This window comes from Canis aureus, chromosome 5, assembly GCF_053574225.1.
Source record: "Canis aureus isolate CA01 chromosome 5, VMU_Caureus_v.1.0, whole genome shotgun sequence".
Lineage (NCBI taxonomy): Eukaryota > Metazoa > Chordata > Mammalia > Carnivora > Canidae > Canis > Canis aureus.
The window spans coordinates 26,870,832-26,887,581 of record NC_135615.1 but is presented as its reverse complement, the minus strand read 5'-3'; positions in this window follow the sequence as shown (position 1 = coordinate 26,887,581).

Here is a 16,750-nt window from a genome sequence, read left to right as displayed (position 1 = left end):
TGTCAAAAAAAGTAAATAAATAAAATCTTTTTTTTTAAATAAATAAAATCTTTAAGAAAAAAAAGAACAAGATAAAAATCAGGGTATTACATAGAGATGCAGAGGGGAAAATCACTCCTTCACTAACTGGTCTTATATAATGTCTTTCAATCCTTGAAGGCCCTGTTTGAACACATTAAGTTGTAGTCCCAATAGTTATGATGAGATGCGCTTTTTTTGGTCACTAGCTTATGTCCACTAGTTTTCCTATGATTATAATGTATACCTTGTTTAAATGAGCGGGATGTCCACATCTCATTGTAATTTGAGCTGCAGTATCAATTAAGGACATGAAGTTTTGTCATTGGTGCATTTCAGCAGATTATTAAATTAATTCAGAACCATTGGATTGGTAACGTAGAAAACTCAATCAGAGCCCTTTTACTTTTTTGTTGTGTAACTTATTTTAGTAAATTTTGGATTAAGAATTGGGTCAAACTGTGGTGCTCTGTTTAATTTTGTTGTGTGTTCCTTTCCCTTGTATCCAAGTATCCAGGTCTCTCTTTGTGTTGTTGGGCGCTGGGAGGGGAACTTGAGGGGGGTGTTCTGGAATAATTGGGAGGAGATGTCTCTATTCTGCTCACATTTCTAAATTTCTGCATTTCAAAGACTTTTATATCACTGTCATCAGGGTTAGGGACCTGTTGCTTTATAGAGCTTAAGGAGTCTAGGTTTAACAGGTGCAACCACTAGTATGTATAGTGTGTATATGTCTTTGTATATATTGACTGTGGCTCATTCATTTATACTTTTGTAATTCTGATGTTTAGATATATAATTTCTTTGTCCATTCTTTTGTTTGGGGGACATTTTGGCTGCTAGGAGTTTCTTGCCATTTAAATAATACTGGTATGAATATTCCTATTCATGACTGTTGGTTAAAAAAAAAAGTTAAAAAAACTAAATAAAAAGTTTTTTTTAAAGTTTCCATGGGATATATTTACTTGATCATAGTTTCTATCTCTGTAATCATTTTATGGAAGGATAACATTAATAGCTTTTCTAAATGATTCAATAATGATTATTATACCAAGTATATATTCATACTTTTCATTAATAGCTTTTTCTAATCTTAATCCAAACCAGCATACAGGGGATAAAACTAATTTAGCTTATAATCTCTTAGATTTTAAAGCCTAGTCTGATTATATTTGCCAATGCATTGTTTCAATGCTTTGTATTCATGATCATAAGTGTAAGTTGGCATATAACTTTTTTTTATTACATTTTTTTGGTCTGGTGTTAATAAAATGCGTCTTAAAGTTTAAAAAAAATATGTGCGTGTATGCACACAAACACGTCAAAGACCTCTAGTCAAAGGCCACTAGGAACACATCTATAGTTGTAAATAATTTAGGTTTCATTCTTGTTGAAACAACTAAGGGTACCGTGCAACATGAGAAACTATGGAGCATCTCAGTAAGAAGATGTGAGAATTTAAAGAATATGGGCTTTGGTTAGGTAATTTTGGGGAAGACTCAAGGAAGTAGGGATTTTCTCTGCATTGGGTAATATGAGGAAATGAGATAATTTTATGACTGGATATGTGAATCTTACCTAGAAAAAAGACAGACTAAAGCAATGATCAGGCCATAATTAATAATAATAATAACAATAATAATAATAATAAAGCAACAGGCACTCACATTTGCCAGGAGATGGAGGATGTTTTTTTGTGGTGTGCACAGTGACCTTGTTTATGTCTGTGAGTAGACAGAAATATGAAGTGGTCTTGGTTCTGGTCTCATTTCATCATGTTCCTGTGGCAGCCTTGTCTGAGTCGTTCTGCAAGATGGTTTATGTTCAACAAGAGAACACCACAGCCTAGCTGTGAGTGAAATATGAAAAATGAATGAAATATACACACATATATAATACACTTATCTCATTTTCGAGAAAGCAAGCATAATTTCCAGATGAGGAGAGACATTGGCAAAGAAACTTTGAGACACAGACATATTATTAGCCGAAAAACTTTTAATAGAGGGCGCTCAAGCCTTCAGACACTGAAAATTCCTTCTCTTCAGGACAGATATTCAGACTATGGCATATCTGGCTTTCAAAGACTTACAATGTGTTGATTTCATTTGTTCTTTCTTTTTTTTTTTTTTTTGACATAAAACAAAACTTTTATTTTTTAAAATTTTTTATTGAAGTTCAATTTGCCAACATATGGAATAACACCCCAGTGCTCATCCCCTCAACTGCCCCCTCAGTGCCTGTCACCCAGTCACCCTCATCCCCCACCCATCTCCCTTTCTACCACCCCTTGTTCGTTTCCCAGAGTTAGGAGTCTCTCATGTTCTGTCTCCCTTTCTGATATTTTCCACTCATTTTTTCTCCTTCCCCCTTTATTCCCTTTCATTATTTTTCATATGTTCTTTAAAAGGGAGAAAAATCACTACATAGCCATGTTGGGAAATTGTGAGAGGCTATCATAAGAAGTTTGAGTGTCTTCCCAAAAGAAATAGGGAATAATTGAAGGATTTTAACAGGTATGGTTGAAAGGGGGAAAAAAAAAAAGGATTTTTAGCTTAGAAAGATGACTGAGCAGTTAAAAGAATTAGTCAGAATAAAGCAAAACCAGAAATGAAGGCCAGATTAGAGCCTGGACATGGTTCATTGCCAGTGTAGACAGAGATGAGCACTAGAGATCATGAAGTTTATCAGATAGTTAAAAGTGGGAAGTGAGAGAGGAAAGACTTCATGGTGCTCCCACTTTTAACATGCAGTTTATATAAATGTAACTTCATTTAAATAAGTATTCATACTGATAAAAGTTGAAGAAGGCCAGTGTAAGCTATTATTTGAAGGCGGTGCTGTCGTTTTATCCCATCCTCACTTCTTTTCCATACATGAGTGTTCCTTCCCTCACTTTGTGACCAGTAAGTCCTATAAAAGCATCAGTAAAATGTAGTTTTAGAGCAACTACCTCCTTATTCTGATTTATGGATTAATCCAACCATTGTTCCATTTATGGGCTGAAAGTGTGCAGTGCTTTTCTCATTGAAAAGGACCAGCTTCCAGCAGTAGTATTTTCCATTAAACAAATAGGTTATCATCCAGAACTGAGTACAGCTTTGTCCTAATGCTCACACTCTAAAATGAACGCCTTGCCTTTTCTCAGTGTTCAGTGAGCTTCAGCTTCCTGCTTGTTGTATTTAGTGGCTGCAGCCAAGTAGTATACATAAAAATTAATAAATGTGATCCTGAATAGCCCCTCCTGGAAATATCCTGTCCTGTCAATTCCTGGAAGTAGTAAAACAACCACCACTGTAACATTCAGTGCATTTCCAGAGCACTTGAGTACTTGATTTAAGGGGAGTGAAGAGAAGCTCCAGTGAATAAGAAAGCAGGTTGAAAATCAGGTCCCTGCCCTCAGAATTTTATGATAGATGACAATAGAAATTACAGAAAACTCTATACAATTACTCTATAGAGTAGTGAAGTTGTATGTATATCCTGGAAAAAAATAGCAAATGAAACAAAATGCTATTTATAATTGACCCATGATTATGTAGGACTGTGAAATTTTGCTTCCCACAAATGATCATTTATTGAGATACTGAATGAGGAGGAAAAACAGTTTCACAAATTTAGGACATGAAGGCTCATTTGTCATTTGCAAATGTCTCTAATTGCAATAAAAATAATAATAGCCTATGTGATATATCAGGCTTTGTGGAAGGCCCTTTATAAATATGATGTTATAATGTGCAGGACAAAAAAAGCTGAAATTAAGAGAAGTTAAATAAATTATTCTATATAAATGTCACATACCCAGTAAATGGTGTTCCTATTTGATCTATAGAATTGTGCAACTGATCTTAATTTATGCTAGTTTATTGGTATTGAGACAGACTAGGACTAATGGTTTCTTAATTTAATGAATATTTTTGAGCATCAAATTTATGCTAAGCACTAATCACTAAGACTTATTTTTTTTATTTTTAAAGATTTTATTTATTAGAGAGAGAGAGAGAGCAGGGGGAGAAGCAGATGGAGAGGGAGAAGCAGACTCTGTTCTCAGCATGGAGCCTGATGAGGGGCCTGGTCCCAGGATCCTGAGATCATGACCTGAGCCAAAAATGAGAGTCAGATGCCTAACTGAGCAACCCAGGTGCCCCCCACTAAGACTCTCTTAAATGGAAAGTATGATGCAGAGACTAAAGCAGCTTCTCCATAAAACCCTGCATGTAATTGGGGCAACCACAAGTTCAGATGAATTCCTTTATGAGGTACCAAAGATGCATCAAGCATCAACCAGAGTTAGGAGGAAAGGGCTTTACTAATTTTTCACCTAAGATCCGTACTTCTTGTTTCTTTCCTTCAGTGACTCAATTGGAATAAAACCACGAGATATTCTCTTTAAGAGAGAATACTAATGCCCCGCAGAAGAAACACTACCCTTGAATAAGCTGCAGGATTCCGGGGGCACAAGTGTTTCTATTCCCACCCCCAACTTACTACAACTAACAGTCCTCCCGTACTGACTTAGCAAAACCAAAAAATTATGCGAGTGGAGCATATTCATGTACTAGAAATATTATCGAATAGAGTTCCTGTGTAAGTTTAGAATTAGATTTCCCCAGTTGCCCATGCAAAAATTTATTGTGCGAATGGGTTAGATGGTCCTGGAGCTTCTGATATTCTTTCCATTAACACTACTGGTGCTGAAAACCAGTTTTGTGAGATTCAAATATCAGCCTTTCCACATCAGTGGTTTCCCCATTTTTGATCACAGAAACCTCAGAAGGCAGCTCTCTCGATTCTCAGAAAAAAGCTCGCCTCTTCTGATCTGGCACTTTAAAGAGAAAGAAAGATTCCTTCATTTTCTAGTTTATTTCAAGATGTAGCATTTATATTCTAATAGCGAAGGGCTTCGAGAGCTCCGGTGTGAATACTTTTCCTCCCTGACATAGTTATCTTTTCATTGCTGGTCCCAATCATTCCTTTTCCTTTCCTTATGTAATAAAAACAAAGCACTACCTGCCCCCACCCCTCAAAAAATGATATTTGAATGACGATATTCTCAAAATGTTTCTTTAGCACTTACTTCTTTTTCTTCTTTAATCAATTTGGAAGCTGCAAAAATTGAAAGCTTTGATTTTTAGAGTGCCATCTTCAAAAGCCAATTTCTGACATTAAATGGAAATCGTATCCAACATAATGGTTGGCTTAATACAGCCTATTATGTTTATAGAAATCTCTCCTTTTATTTCAGCAGGCTGTTCTAGTTCTGTGTGCATGAAATATACACAGCATTAGGAACAAATTTTAATTTCTAAGTTGCTACTAATTCTTAAAGTAAAAGTGATCATTCTATATTCCCTGTTTTATTCATGCTCTTTGGTAAAAATATAATTTTGAACACATACTGACGAGTTCCTGTATTCTTTATACTATGATTAGATTTGACTGCGAGTATCAGAAAGGCACTGTTTTAGAGTGAACCATAATCATCTTAAGTAAACACATTATGTCAATGCTTTTGATTTATTTTCGTGGTTTACATTATAGGATTATTTGGATTGCAGTTTTGTTTCACTTTGGATGATATTTTGTTAATTTGGGTATCTGAAATATAAAATTTACTTTAATTCTGCACATATACAGTTGATGTATAAGATTCAGAGATGTGTTACAAAGAATTAAAACATATTTTTTTGTCTTTGTAGTCTCATAATCTTTATATGATACATACATGTTAAGTGTACACTTTGAATGAATTGGTTAGGTTCCTTGGATGTCAGCAGTAGAAACTGACTATAAGCACATATACTAATAATTTAAGTAAAACTTTCATTATTGATTAAGGAGGTAAACCATAACCACAATACCGTAGAATTCATAGGAATGGGTTGGCTGTTTTAAGTAGCAGTAATTAGTGAGCTGTCTTTTTTTTATTTAAGATTTATTTACTTATTTTAAAGAGACAAAAGGGTGTCTGGGTGGCTCAACTGATTAAGTGTCTGCCTTCCCCTCAGCTCATGATCCCAGGGTCCTGGGATCAAGCCCCACACCAGACTCTCTGCTCAGCAGAGAGCCTGCTTCTCCCTCTCCCTCTGCCTGCCACGTTGCCTACTTGTGTGCTCTCTTTCTCTGGGTCAAGTAAATAAAAATCTTAAAACAAAAATAAATAAATAAATAAATAAATAAATAAAGCGCATGAGAGGCAGAGTCAGAGGGTGGAGAGAGAATCTCAAGCAGACTCCTCACTTAGCACAGAACCCAACAGGGGGCTTCATCTCATGACCCTGAGTTTACAACCTGAGCTGAAACCAAGAATCGGACATTTAACAGATTGCACCACCCAGGTGCCCCATTAGTGAGCCAACTTTTCTTTTTTTTTTTTATTGGAGTTCAATTTGCCAACATATAGTATAACACCCAGTGCTCATCCCGCCAAGTGCCCCCCTCAGTGCCCATCACCCAGTCACCCCAACCCCCCGCCCACTTCCCCTTCCACTACCCCTTGTTCGTTTCCCAGAGTTAGGTGTCTCTCATGTTTTGTCACCCTCTCTGATATTTTCACTCATTTTCTCTCCTTTCCCTTTATTCCCTTCCACTGATTTTTATATTGCCCAAATGAATGAGACCATATAATGTTTGTTCTCCGATTGACTTATTTCACTCAGCACAATACCCTCCAGGTCCCTCCACATCGAAGCAAATAATGGGTATTTGTCATTTCTAATGGCTAAGTAATATTCCATTGAGTACATATACCACATCTTCTTTATCCATTCATCTTTCGATGGACACTGAGGCTCCTTCCACAGTTTGTAAGCCAACTTTTCGGATGGCTGTACAGTTTAAACTTTCTTTATACATTCTAATATCCTGATCACATTTATATTTCTTGGACTTGATGTGTTTTGCTTGATTTCTTTGCCCATGATTAGCCAAGAAAGTCAGGGCTCAATACTGATCAACTCAACAGCAGTGCAAGCTGGACTTACCCTTTTGACAGAGTGTAATATACTATGGAGGACTTACATTCTTAGTAAGATAGGAAATGTAAGTTATAAGATACAGTTTAAAAAGCCAAAAAACACACAAAAAATGTTAAAGCATCATTGAGAGCTACTGAGGCAATAGGACTGGAGAGGCCACAGCCTTTATAGTTCAGGTCCTTCTGTGCTCTTTTTGGAACTTTCCATAAGGGGTACTGACTTCATTTGGCCGATGATAGGCATAAAAGTCAAGCGAGACAGAACAAGTCTCAGAAATGTGAATTTTGACCAGAGTATTAGGAAGAGAACTGACAGATATAAGCCTACATTCTTAGAGCCATACTGTTTCTGAGGGCATCTGCTGATTATTGGTGGAGTTGCAGGTAGTGGGTAGAAGCCGAAAGTTCAAGATTACATGAATATTGTGAAGAAATAAAGAGCCAGCAGTATTTTTTTTTACCATCTCAGAAAGGTAGAAAGATGATTTTGGAGTTCATGATTGCTAGGACTTAAGACACTAAAATCCTGACAAGAAGAGGAGAATAAAAAAGTGAATTCTTTTTTTTTTAAATTTTTATTTATTTATGATAGTCACAGAGAGAGAGAGAGGCAGAGACACAGGCAGAGGGAGAAGCAGGCTCCATGCACCCGGAGCCCGACGTGGGATTCGATCCCGGGTCTCCAGGATCGCGACCTGGGCCAAAGGCAGGCGCCAAACCGCTGCGCCACCCAGGAATCCCCAAAAAAGTGAATTCTTATATGTGGTAGATTCTTGCACAGAGAAGTTGCCAAATTCCTAAAATGCATAGATCGAGAGGCTAAGGAGAAAGGAAAGATACTAGAAAACAGATTAGAGGTTTTTATAGTTTCATGCTGTAAAAGAGACAAATAATTGAGATCAGAACCTGTTCTGAAGACCTGGATGTACCTAATAATCTCTTGAGGTTCTCATTTGGGGTGCTTGGAGAGCTATGTGGTGATGAACCAGAGCCCCCTCAAACTATAATCTGGCCCCAAATCTAGTTAATCTCTGATGATATTACGGTGGTATATCCTGAATCTAAACACTACCACAGGGTAAAATAAACTCTCTTTAGAGGAAAGTGAAATTATTACAACTACAATTCATCAAATATTTTATCTGTGGCACAATTGAAAATTATCTAGTGTACCTAGAACCATGAACAACAGCAACAAAATACTTTCTCCCCCTTCTTTCTCTCATCTTCCTTCCGTTCACCCATTCTTCTTCTTTTTTTTTTTTAATTTTATTTATTTATCTGAGAGAAAGCACAAAAAGGGGGAGCAGCAGAGGGAGAGAGAGAAGCAGGCTCCCCGCTAAACAAGGGGTTCAATGCCAGGACCCTGGGATCATGACCTGAGCCTAAGGCAGACACTTAACTGACTGAGCCAGCTAGGCACCCCCACCCATCCTTCTTGTTTGTAAACTCAAGTAATAGATCACCTGGCTGGCTCAGTCAGCAGAGCATGTGACTCTTGATCTAGGGATCTTGAGTTCAATCCCCACATTGAGCATAGAGCTTACTTAAAATTAATAAATAAACAAAAGTTCTTGTACTAAAAGGCATGCCTCACCTAAAAAACAAAACAAAACAAACAAAACAAAACAAAACAAAACAACAACAACAACAACAACAAAAGACCAATTAAGGAAAACAAAGCTATGGACAATCCAAATACAAAAACTGATAAGATGGATAATTTCTCCAGAGAATGAGAATGCCAAGTAATTAATTAAAAACAACAAACATTAAATAAAAATGCAGTATATTGAAAGTAAAAATTAAATGAGGGATCCCTGGGTGGCGCAGCGGTTTGGTGCCTGCCTTTGGCCCAGGGCGCGATCCTGGAGACCCGGGATCGAGTCCCATGTCGGGCTCCCTGCATGGAGCCTGCTTCTCCCTCTGCCTGTGTCTCTGCCTCTCTCTCTCTCTCTCTGTGACTATCATGAATAAGTAAATAAAATCTTTAAAAAAAAATTAAATACTTTACCTTAGAGCAGGCGAGAATCAGAAGAGAATTAGTGTAGTGAAGATAGATCAACAAAAATTATATGAGCTGAAGCAAAGAGACCACAAAAGAAGGAAAAGTATAGAAAAGAAAATTACTTAAATGCTTATTTCATACATGGAACAGTTCCACATCCTGAGTGGGTGACATTTCCATGAATCTATGCCTGTGTTAAAACCTAGATCTGTACACCAAAACAACAGAGAACAAGAATAAACAAACAAGAAAAAACACTAAAAACAAAATTAAGACAATGACTACATGAGGATTTTTCAGGTAAAATCTATATAAGCAAAGCTTTTGAAGTTTTACAAAAATGACAATTAGAAAATTTGGGGACAAGTAGTTACAGTTATGAGGTTCTCACATTGACTGAAAAATGATAAAAAGTACCAATTTGTATTAAATTGTATTAAATTAAAGATGCATATTGTAATCTCTAGGGTACGATGTAAAAGAATAGTAAAATAATTTAAAGTCAATAAGTTAATAGAGGGGAAATAGAATCATAACAATAAATTAATGAACAAAGAAGTCAGAAAGCAAAGTGGGACAAATGAGATGAATAAAAAGCAAATAAGTAGAAATTACCATAAAAACACAGTAATAACATTTTATGTAAATGGGACAAATGATGCAATTAACAGATTATTAGAATGTGTTTCCTTAATGTTGCTTATTAAAAACACACCTCAAATGTAGGAACAAGGAAGAAAAAGATATACCATGCAAACAATAATCAAAGATGGCTAGTGTCACAATTATAACAACAGACATAATAGACTTAAACACAAGAAGCATTACTAGAGGTAAACGGGAATATTTTATAATGAAATTATATCAGCACACCATGAAGATACATAATTCTTAATTTTTGTACCTAATTACAAAACCTTGATATTATAAAAGAGTTGACATAACCCAGAGAACATGTTAGTAGACACTGTTGGTGATCTGCCCAGATCCCCTTTACTGGTCAATGTACCCATCCCCGTGGTCATGTTCTGCGACATTGGCAGCTAATGATACCTGGCTTCGCTCTTCTCTGAAGCGCTGCCATCACCTGTGGATGCCACTCCACCCAAAAATTCCTGGGTGACCTTTATCTACTTGGGCCCCTTTCCCTAAGAAAAGGCTATTCCATGGTGTCACTCATGCTCAAGAATTATTCAGGGTATTATTAGAGTAAGGTTAGATTTTAGCTAAAAGTCACTTTAGTTTGTCCTCTACCCCCAGCTCCTATCCCACTTCTCTCTCTTTCTTAGCAGTTTCTGAGAATACCCTCAATCCCTTTCAAGAGAATCCTTGTCTAAGACTCTGAGTGCATGGAACTCAATCTAAAACATTCAGGTAATAGTTGTTTTTCCAATGAAACCCAGACTTAGAAAGGTTTTGGTGATGGAGGTGCTTCCAGGGGAACATAGCCTTAAAGATGGGAATGTAGAACTGATTCTCTGACGTGTTTTGCCTTAATGGAAATTAGTTCATTTCTAGTGCCAAATGGAATGCTGTTAGCAAATGGCATACCGTGTCAGAGCACCTTTAGTTGTCTCCTGAAGTCACCCAGAAGGGTCTAGTGGCTATGCAAAGCTTTGGGTAATCACGTAGCTGCTATGGTAAAACATTATAATGGGAATAAAGATTATGAAGACCAAGGTTGCTATATTTCTTCTAAATATATAATAAACTCAGAGAAAGAAAAATAATGAGCTCAGGGCTTTAAACTCCAAACTCTAGCCCTGGGTAAGGAACCAGAAAGTCTCTATGGTCATTCTGAAAGAATCCATTATCCCTGTAACTACAAGGAGAAGATTCCTAAAAAACAATCCCAGGTTAGATCTTGCCATTTGCTGAATTTCAGCACATACGGAATTCACAGTATTCACAGCCCTGTCTCTTCAAACAGTTACAGCATTGATTGAAAAATGTAATCAGAACATATGGGGAGATTCTGCAAAACTCCCCAGATCTGCCCATGTTCCATTATCAGTAGTGATAACCCATTTTCACTTTCTATGAAAGGTTATAGTTAAAAACCAACCAACAACAACAACAAAAAAAAAAACTATTCCTCAAGCTCTCACTCTCTCACCAATTGACTCTCAGTGCTGCTAGACTTCTATCCAGACTTAAATCCCAGCAGACCTTAGAGCTATGGATTCAAAGTATGACCTGGAAAGATATTATAGACACACTCAAAGAATTGCAAGATTTTTCCACTTAAGATTCACAGAACTCTTAGGAATATGTATGAGAATGAATTCTCAGGGTAGAAGGAATATAATGTTGGGAGATAAGACAACTATATTGCTATGAATACACTAAGTAACTAGCTTAGGTTCAGTTTGTTAGGTTGAACATTTGATAGTGGCTCTAGCTTTTGGCTTAATACCCATTAAGAATGAATGAATGAATGAATGAATGAATGAATGAATGAATGAAACTTGAGCCCAAAAGTGATCTGCATTAACTAAAACTATTATGGTAGATTTTCATTTATAAACAGTAGATGAAAGTATCTGAAAGTTTAGATAGGAACAAGGAGATAGATTTATCATGAGCAACCTACCCCTTTGCCTACCTGTTTACCCCAGAAAGGTCCATAGGTTATTTCTGTATTAAAAAATACAGTGGTGAAGAGAGTGCTAGTTTTTAAAAATATCTCCAGTGGCTGTTGTCCATAGGCTAGAAATTATAGCGGGAGATGCTCCCATCAAAATGGATTCCCTGAATTCAGTGACATTGATGGGATCCCAGAGAAACAGAACCCCAATGACAGCATTCAGTCCACAAAGACAAAATGGGAATTATTATGATGAGAATGAATACCGTAAGAATTATCAGAATAATTCCATCCTTGGCGATCTTTGTCAATGAAAATGGTTACTACAGTAGTTTCCCTTATTTGCAGGGGGTATGTTTCACAACCCCCAGGGGACACCTGAAATTGCAGATAGTACTGAACCCTGTATATACTATGTATTTTTCCTAAACATACAGATGTATGATAAAGTTTATAAATTAGGGACAGTAAGAGATTAAAACAGTAACTAGTAACAAAATAGGACAATTTTAGCAATATAGTGTGCTATCCTTTCTCTCTGTCTCTCAAGGTTTCTCTCTCTCCATCAAGATACTTTATTGTACCATACTTACCTTCTTATGATGAAGTGAGATAATAAAATGCCTATGTGATGAGATGAAGTAGGTGAATGTAGCTTTAGGCTACTATTTACCTTCTGCCAATATATCAGAGGAAGGATGATCTGCTTCCAGACCATGGTTGACCAGAAGTCACTGAAAACATATGGAAGGCAAAATTGCCAATATGGGGGGCTGGGGGTGGGGGAGGAGGACTACTGTACTAATGTCTTACATGATTTGTATAAGCAAAAATCTCTTGCTTTGGTGAACTGAGATCTGATCTGAATCATCACTATTTAGAGTCATGGCTCTCTCCCTAATTCCCATACTTTAGTCCCAGAATCCCTTGAATGAAAGGAAGCCTTGATGAAGACTGAGGTCCCCTTGAAGAACCTTAAAACAGTGCCTAAACTTTATGCTGTAAGTCTTATGGACTTGCTCCAAAGGAATGTACAGCTATTTACCCATGTGAACAAGTGTTAGAGGAAGGAAAGTAGAAAGGCTTTGGGGGCATTATTGGACACTCACTCTGAAATAATGCTACATCTTCATGAACCACACAGCATTGTGATCTACCAGGAACAGTGGAGGCTTTTGGATTCACGTAGTTAATAGAGTTTTGACTTTGGCTATCTCACAGCAGACCTGGTAGATGCCAGAACAAATCCCATGATTATCCACCCGCTTCTGAAATACAATTGGAATAAGCATACTCAGAAACTGGTAAAATCTCCATGTTGATTCTCTTACATACGAAATGAAAATTGTTATGTTAGGAAAGGCCAAGTTTAAACACCTACAACTGCCTCTGTCTACCAAAATAGTAAAACCAGGGTCACATACAATGATTCAGCCACGATTGCAACGATGCAGCTCTATTGCAGATGCAGTTTCTCTTGGGGAGCAGAAAAACATGGGTACCCGACATGCAGGAATCTGTCGATTTTTTTTTCCTATATACTTATTTTAGGAGAAGTTTGTTTTCACCTAAAAAATACAGCAAGATACCCTAACAGATTTAACTTGCCAACACTCTAGCACTCCACCACAATTTAATCTGCAGAAGAACTGATCATCTAACCATTCTACATGAAATCAGTGTGGTCTACTACATTGATGCTTTCATGACGATTGTTGATATCATGATGATATCTGTTGATCAAAAGCTAGAAACTATCCTGATACTTTGGTAAAACAAACAAACATTCATTCCAAGGGATAAAATAAAATCCAGAAATTCAGGATCGTATCACCTTAGTGAGATTTCTAGAGGTCCGGTGGTCTAGAGCATGTTAAGACCTCTCCAAAGTAATGAACAAATTAATACACCTGGTATATCTTATCACTAAAAAAAGAAGTGCAATGCCTAGTGAGACTCTGAATTTTTTTATAGATTATATACTTTGGGCGAGGATGCATTTCTCTAATCCATATACAAAATATTTTCCAAGATTGCCAGTTTTTAATAGACCTCAAAACCTTATGATTTCAGTGGGGGAAGAAGTTATTCTGTCTTTTTCAGAAAACTGTTTGAAAACCAGCTTCTGGCCTTAGTGAAAATTGAATATTTACCCAAGAGCTATGTGCATCATGTGATATAAGTTGACCATCATGAATTGAGTTGTGTGAACCATAATTCTGATATGCACAGCATCACTCCATTATCAAATGAAACTCTTATACAGGTTTGTGTTTAAGCAGATTCTAAAGGCACGAGTAGGTAGCATTGAATAAAGTGACTCAATTTCCTATAGCAGTTGATTTGGGGAAGAAAAAAAAATCAGTCTGATGTGTAGATAATTCTGAACAATATGCTAGCACTTTCCAGAAGTGGACAGCTGTAGCACTATAGCCTCTCTGTAGTAGGGTGTTGTCCACCCCACCAAAAAAAAGTCAGTGCAAATAAAATTCCTACAGAGAAGAAAATTGGATAATTAACTTGTTTTTTGTTTGTTTGTTTTTCTTTTAAAAGGAGAGTTGGGGAACCTGGGTAGCTGTTAAGCATCTGACTCTTGGTTTTAGCACAGGTCGTGAACTCATGGGTTTGTGGGATTAAGCCCTCAGCGTGGAGTCTACTTGAGAGATTCTCTCTGTCTCCCTCCCCCTCCCCCTCTACCCCTCCTCCTGTTCTTGTGCAGGTTTTGAGTGTGCACACTCTCTCTCTAAAAATAAATAAATCCTTTTTAAAAATAAAGGGGGAGTTGACTAGAGGTACATCTATTTTAATTCAAGTTAAACTTTTATTCATTCAACCTAGAACTTTACTGTGTATGTAAATCAAGTGAGAATTCAGTAGGCTTCCTATCCATTTCATTTCTAGGAACATCCAGATCCACCAGCCAATGCGATAGGTCTGTGCAAGTTCTGATTACTGTTTGACTCTGCTGTCCATTATGGTAATCATGTCTACCTTGCTTTGCCAGTTGAGTGTCACCTCCTGGCTCCTGCCATCCTAGGATCTTATTACTCTGACTACAGTTAGGTTTCCCAAACCACTGACTGTGAAGTGTCCACTGCAAGATCTGGCATCTATAGAAGAGTGATCGTAATGCTCCTTCAAAGATGCCAGATTTCTCTTCAGAAATTTATTTTACGGGGCAACCTGGGTGGCTCAGTGGTTTAGCATCGCCTTCAGCCCAAGGCCTGAAACTTGGAAATAGAAAAGACCTTCCCTAAAGCAGTTGCTGCACAAGACTATGGTGATTGCCCTCACTCTCCTTTTTTGCTTCTAAACCTGTAAGTGACTCAAGTTCTAAGAGGATCCTAAGGGTGAAGTGCACTGAAACTGGAGACCCGGAATCAAGTCCCATGTTGGGCTCCCTGCATGGAGCCTGCTTCTCCCCCTGCCTGTGTCTCTGCCTTTCTCTCTCCGTGACTCTCATGAATAAATAAATAAAATCTTAAAAAAAAAAGAAATTTATTTTTCATATAAGTGGTAAATGGTACGTCTTCTGGACCCTCCCATGGTAGTTGAGTACGTCTTAAATGACAAATCCACTCTAATATATCAAAATCCCCAAGCCTCTGAGTCTCTTCCTCTATGTTAAACAAAGGCAAGTCCTGAATTTCTATTTCACTAACTGTGGGCCACTTTTTGGTCCACTTTTCAGCCAAACAAACTTTTACAGCCTTTTCTAAGTTCCAGAGTGGTAACATTAAATACAGAATCTCTGCTCAGTGAGCCCATGTAAATAAATGCAGCCTGATCCAAAATTGTGTTCCTTCCACTGTTATCCCATACTCTCAATATCCATTGCCACACAGATTTCCCAGATTCCTGTGTAAATTAGAAAAACACAAGTAGTTATTTTGAAGTGTAGCATACCTCCTCATGAGTCACATTTTGTGCACGTCACCCTTAGGAGCCTCTTAGAACTTGAGTCACTTACAGGTTTAGAGTGAGGGCAATCACCATATTCTTGTGTAGCAACTGCTTTAGGGAAAACCATTAGTTTCCTTAGGCAGAGTTAATCTCCTCAGACACAGGTAAAGAGTGGAGAGGCCTATTCCACTGTCAGAGAAAACTCATTAGAATTTAGGGACTCAGGTCCCCAGCTTCACCAGCATTTTTCCACACATTCTTATTCCAATTTACAGAATCCCATTCTTTCCCAGTCAATGATCAGTCACCCTGTGAGGCTGACAGTTGACTGGTGATTTGTGGAACTCAGTGGCCAATCACAGGATGAGATTATGCATTCTCTTCTCAGCAGCCTCATCCCTGAGGCTATAGGAGACAAGGATCTGCTTCAGGCACCTGAGAAGTTTTGAGTAATTTATGGGGAGCTTGAGCTGGGAATTCGAATTCCTAAATTCATCCTTTTTCTCATTCCAGAAACATCAGAAGTAACCAGTCAACCTCATTATATCCATTAGATTTCCAAAATTGTCTGTATCACATACACAATCATGCAGTTCCTTGCTTCTTGTAAGTGGTTGATTGGGAGTATCCAGGGCAGATATTTTGCATCTTTCCATGGCCAGATCACACCATGGACCTTCAGTGCTATCTTCACCACTGGAAATAGACTCGTTCGCATTTTTTAAAGATTTATTTATGGCAGGGGTGGGGGGTTGCGAAAGGGGCAGAGGAGAGAGAAAGCAGACTCCACACTCAGTGCAGAGCGCAACACAGGGCTTGATCTCAGGACCCTGTGATTAAGACCTGAGCCAAAACCAAGAGTCGGTTGCCTAATAGACCCTACTACCTAGGTGCCCCCTCCCCTCATCAGCATGTCTATATCTAGTCAGATTAGAGAGCCAATTCTAGAAACCTCAGAAACAATTCAAAAAATTTATCCTTAAAATTGTGTTCCTTTAGAAAGGAGTACTTTCAGTACCAAAATCTCATCAGTCAGGGTTCTTCAGAGAAACAGAACCAATTGGATGTATAGATAAAAAGATATTTATTAAAAGGTATTGGCTCACACAGTTATGGAAGTTGAGAAGTCCAGACCCAGTAGAGCTGATGGTATAGTTCCAGTCTGAGTCCAAGCCTAAAGGCAGAGAGGAAGATGGATGTCCTAGCTCAAAAAGTCAGACAGAGAGAGAATTATTTCTTACTCAGCCTTTTATTCTAT